Below are 6,000 nucleotides of genomic sequence, written 5' to 3'. Positions count from 1 at the left end.
CATGCTTTCTGATGCAGAGGCAAAAAGTCAGCAGCTAATTTAGACAGTGTATGAAACGTCCTGTCAGATCTGCTGTGATGGAGACAAGGAAGAGAAGAAAACAAAGAGGTTGAGATCTGAAGTCTGTAAATTCAAACTGAAAGTCTATTTGGGAATAAGCTGCACTAAAGCAGATCTTTCCTCTAGACAATGGCTACAATCACATCTAATCAAATTTATTTTTATTATTTTATTTTTATTATTTCAGTGTTGCACTGATATGTTGCATATTCCTAAAAATTGCATTTAATGAAATGGCCTGACAGCAGATCTGAGGCCATGTAAAACTGTACAGAGAGGGAGAAGGACAGGGTGAACAACAGGTTCATCAGACCGGGTCCCAGATTTCTGTGAATATAAAGATGCAGCAGCAGACATGTGTTTCATGCATAGAATTGTGTTGCAAAATGGATCTGATAGAAAAACTGTTAGGAGGTGAGAGTCATGTTGTCGGGAGCAGACTTTGGTGAACTGGGCGTTCACGGCGTGGTCACCAAGATCGATTAAGTGAAACCAATTGACAAACTGCATGGTAGATGGGGGCTGCTACTTTCATGTGGCTCACACAGACTCTTTTCTTTTGGGCCTTTGTGAAGGCGAGCCTGATCTAACGGATTACTACAAAAATAAGCAAACGGCCTATCACATGACAGGCAGGCTGCAGGACAGGGCATGTCAGCGGAGGGGGACAGACAGAAGACTTCAGCTGCTGTTCTGAGTATCTGAGCTTATGTAGTTAGCAGATAACTTAGTAACACCTGATAATGATATTGTACTGTCTGTTTTTTGTTTTGTTACTTCTGCTTGTGTATTTCTAATGTAGATGCAGTAGTAGCAGTATTAGTACTGCTGGATCTCTCAGATCACACTTGAAGTCTGTCCAGAATCATCTACGTCAGCAGTTTCAGCCTTTCTGGTTGGTGAAATATCATGTTGTGCAGAAATAGTTTTTTATTGTAGGCTATTTTTATTTATTGTATAGCCTACTTTACACTACACGATTTTTAGCCAGATTTGCCACTCGGCGACCGTCACGTGATCGGGAGGAAATCAGCAGTTGATCGGCGGTCGCCAGTCCTTATGTGTGAACTTCACAAAGACGCATCAAAACGGCTCCCTGACACATCACTGCCACATCGCTGACGTCTGCCAGATATCTAACATGCCAAATATCTGGAGGACTCGGCCGACTCAACATCCACATCCATCCAAGGAGAGCAGGCAGCTGGCAGCTACTTTTTCACCGCAAAACCCTTTTTACTCCCCTCCAGCTCTCTCTGTAGCTCTGACAATCCCAGCTACCTGCATGTGCTAATCCATTCTTTCACTCATATTCTTTGTCTTTATAATAAACAACAGCTGTTTCGTGTGCAGGATTGCGTCATTTCCCGTTTCACATTTCACGTGTTTTCTTGAAAAAAGGTGGTTTGGAGACCAGTGTGGGGTGACACAGCCACTGTCAGCTTGTGTAGTGTGGGAGCATTTCCAGTAGGCTACACCAAGACTGACCAGGGCGTTACTGAAGATGACGGATCACCTGTTCAAAAACGTGCCGTTAAAGGTTCCTGCTAAAGGAGCGAAGAACTACATTAAACTTGATGCAGCACCTGCGGGATCACCATCCAGCTTTGCACGCCCAAGTAAAGGTAAGCCTAATACATTATATTAAATAACGTAGCAAGTTGGTGGGGAATTAAATATGAACGTGTCACTTACAGTCGATGCTGTGGCAGTGAGACTCCAACTTTCAGTGCAACGTAAACCAACAAGGCAGGTGTAACCTATCAGACTCACCGCACCGACAGCCCTGCCGCACTATGAGGCCCATTATTTTCAATGGCTTGGTTTGTTGCTGCGTCGAGCAACGTGCACCGCACGGCGAGCTCGCGTGCACGCCGCTGTCAAACCAGTTGAACTTCCACGCAGTTCAAATCGCTTCTTTTCTGAAAGGGCCTTTATGGAAGACAGAACGTAGTCCTCTCAAGACCTTCAGTCACTGAACATTAAACGTTTCATCATGTTGTCTTCTCCTGTCTGTGTTGAGAAAATTTTGCCAGGTGTAAAACACTAATATACATCAGAAGCTTATAGACTTTCAGAATCAGAAGGAGCTTTATTGCCAAGTAGTGTTTTACATTTACACATTTGCTGTGGTGATACACATAGACAAACATACAGTTGACATAAATAAATGTAGACATATATAAATATGGAATGGAAGAACAACGTTGCAGATATATACATGTGCATTGTTCTGGGTCTGTGCCGTGCAGAAGTAACGCAACGGAAGAGAATATTGTGTACATATATATATATAAACTGACAACATAAAAATATACAACAACAAAGATCAACAATCAACAACAAATATGTGCGACGTGCCAGGTCTGTGCATGAAACAGGACTATAGGCTACCAATGAAATGCATTTCAGTTAACACTGCACTTAATTTCTTTCTCTCATTTTCACTAAAACATATGTATGGATGAGAGTTGATGGTTTATTCCCCTCCTTTATAACAATTTCCCCTGGGGGATAAAATGTAATATTCCTCTTAAATTAATAATACTTATATATATTATTATTATAAATATAATTGTTAATCCATCCATCCATCCATCGTCAACCGCTTATCCTGCGTACAGGGTCGCGGGGGGGCTGGAGCCAATCCCAGCTGACATCGGGCGTTAGGCGGGGTACACCCTGGACAGGTCGCCAGTCCATCGCAGTATAAATCAACTGCAGTCATTAATAATGTTGTGAAATTACTAATGCATAATAATCATGAAACCGTGATTATTTCTCTGACAATAATTGTACCAACAAAATCTGTAATCGTTGCATGCTTAGTATAAACGCTGCCTACGCACAAAAAGGTTACTTTTTGTCAGTGAACTCCAAAAGCGTCTCCTCTGCACTTACTGTGCAGATGTCAATGATGTAGTCAATCAAAAACCTGATTATATCCGTGAATACACAATAAAACTTTGATCATGTTTGTTGTGGTTTAATAGCCTATCAAAATAAAATTGAATGTGAGAGGAATGGATGATGATGCCTCTCACATATTTAATTTCACTTCATAGCATGTTATCACTTTATCATTTAAACATTCAAACATGCAGTGTTATTTGTACTGTGAGCCATAACTATTCCATAATGTGTAGATTAGAAATGTCTGGAAATAAAGCCAGGGACAGCTCTCCCAGAATCGCTGCTTTCCATCCTCATCATCACTCCTCATGATGCAACCAAACCAAAAAAGCGACATTAAAAATGTGTTCACCTGTCTAACCTAAATCTTCTAATGATCTCCCAGAGTGGGGGAGACCACTGACTGAAGCCCTCACTTTGGCGAGGTCTGAAGCCTACTCTGTATGACAGCTGTAAACATATAAATACTGCGTGACACTCGTACGTAATGCTGCATGGCTGCGCTCTGGCACCGCAGAGGAAAACGCGAGTGCAAGGATTAGAGAGTGTCCGTTAAGATTTCCTGGCCCATGATGATGACTGGCTAATACTTCGATTTAGAATCCCAAGAGTCATGCTGTTGGATCTGTGTGCTGAACTGGGTCCAGCATTTGACAGACTGACCTGTCGTAACCGTGCCATCCCGGTACAAATACAGTACAAGTAGGCTATACCCACTGTTTCCGGCAGTTGGCTGTTGGTAGCGGGAGCCGACAGGTGTGTGTTTGATGGGATCAACAGTAGCCTATATAGTGTTGCCCTTTCTACCTAGAGTCTTTGTTTAGAATAATATAAGTCTATAAAACGCTCTTCTTTTGTTTGTGAACAAGCTGCATTAAACAGTCTGTGCTTTCTAACTTCCACATCACAAACACCTAGATTTCTGTATTAGAAAAACTCTTTTCCCGTCTTTTTGGACACGTCAGCCCATGTTTTCTTTATTCTCTGAGCTGGCTGCATTGACTATTATTGTAACACAGACGCCACTCCGTCGTCTTGCGTTTGTTGCTGATCAGAGAGTTCAAACCATCAAATGAAATATTTCTTCTTTCCTCCACTTCAGTGATCAGCGCCTTGATCTTGCACTTGGTGAAGTTTCTCTTTTGCAGCAGGATTGGCCGCTGTTGTTTGTACCGTAGGAGGTGACGCAGGCTGTTTCTGGTCATTTGCATAGTAATTTATGGGAGGAGCCAAGGCTCGTGCGTGTGCGTTCAGTTTCACGTTGATTGGGATTTGTAAAGGAAAGGTGCACAGGACCTGGTGTACGCCTGGTTTTATACATGTGGATTTCTGTGCGAAGGTACTTTTCAAATTGTGTGTAGCCATCTCTCAGCATAAAAGCTGTGCAGTCTTTTATACATGAGGCCCCAGGTTATTGTCTCTCGGACCCTCACATTCAACTTGGACCCTGTGAATCCCACATCTAGACATTATTTCTGTCTATTGAATCAGTTGTTTCGAAGTCTGTATGTCAGACGTCCATATAATGAGCGGTCCACCCTGGTGGAGAAGTCCATACAAGTGTAAAAGGACACAACAACGTGATAGGCATAGAATAGCCGCTGAAAGCTTAAAATGTCACATATTTTAAGCTTTTCACGTGTCATTTAACGTTGTTACAGATGGCACATTTTGGACATGCAGGAAAGGATGACCTCTGTCACTGCGTTTGTTTAGGTTTAGAAAAAGATTATGGCTAAATATCAAAAATATCAAAACATTCTTTTAAGGTTTTGCCATCTGTCAAACTCCAAACAGATCAGGGACAGCATATCGCTGCTCTTGTGTTAATTAATCCTGATCCCTTGTTGCAGTTTGTGGTGGAGGTGGACTCTGGTGTGGGGGCTGTACACTCACAGCTGCCTCCTAAAGATAATAAGCTGCATACCCGTGTCTCCCTCTGAACACACCTATAATGTGGAGACTCATGAGTTGTTAGCAGTGTCCCTAAGTTGCCTTCAGCTTCAGAGATAGCTGATCTCCTGGTCCTTCATGTGTTCTGGCGTCCCCCAGGATACTGTGTCTGAACAGGGTCTGCCGTTCTCCTGAGAAGGGTCCAGCTGCAGCCCAGACAAACCAGACAAACGTGACGGAAGTTGAACTTCCATATATGGTTCATCCCACAAGCCACCGCGCACAAAATGTGATGACGTTTATCTCAGCCGTTCGGCCCACGCAGAGCCGTAAAAAAAAAAGAGCCGATAAATAAGTGTCAACGTATCAATCATGTGTTAATATTTACTCTATACTATAATTATTTATTTATAATAGTGTAATTGTATAATAGGGTGATTTCCTCCACCGTTTCGTTTTTGTCTACCTTGACGATATCCTGATCTTCTCGTGCTACATCGGCTTCTGGAGAACAGGCTCTTTGTCAAAGCCGAAAAATGTGAGTTTCACGTCCCCACCATCCAATTCCTCGGCTTCATCATCAAAAAAGGGCGGCTTCGCGTCGATCCGTCCAAAATCCAGGCAGTCGCCGACTGGCCTACCCCCACCTCCGTTAAGCAGCTGCAGTCTTTCCTTGGGTTTGCAAACTTTTAGCGTTGTTTCATCCAGAATAACAGCACCGCTGCCGCCCCCCTCACCCGTCTGACTTCCACCTCGGCCCCCTTTGCCTGGTCTCCGGAAGCCGCTGCAGCCTTCACCCTGGTCCCCGGTTGTCCCTGGTCCCATATCGCCCTGGACTTTATCACCGGTCTCCTCTGCTCTAACGGAACACAACCATTCTCACCATTGTCGACCGCTTTTCTAAGTCTGCCCACTTCATTCTCCTGCCCAAACTCCCCACCTCTCTGGAAACAGCCCATCTGCTTATCAAACATGTCTTCCACCTCCAGGAATCCCTCTGGAGATAGTCTCAGACCGGGGACCAAAGTTCACCTCCCACCTCTGGAAAGCCTTCTGCCACGCCTTTTGTGCCACTGCCAGCCTCTCCTCCGGCTATCACCCCCAAACCAACGGGCAGACCGAGTGGGCCAACCA

This window comes from Micropterus salmoides, unplaced genomic scaffold, assembly GCF_014851395.1.
Source record: "Micropterus salmoides isolate LMB-PRFRI ecotype aquatic unplaced genomic scaffold, ASM1485139v1 Ms_hic_scaffold_16, whole genome shotgun sequence".
NCBI lineage: Eukaryota > Metazoa > Chordata > Actinopteri > Centrarchiformes > Centrarchidae > Micropterus > Micropterus salmoides.
The sequence above is the reverse complement of the archived record's forward strand: the minus strand, read 5'-3'. Positions refer to the sequence as shown.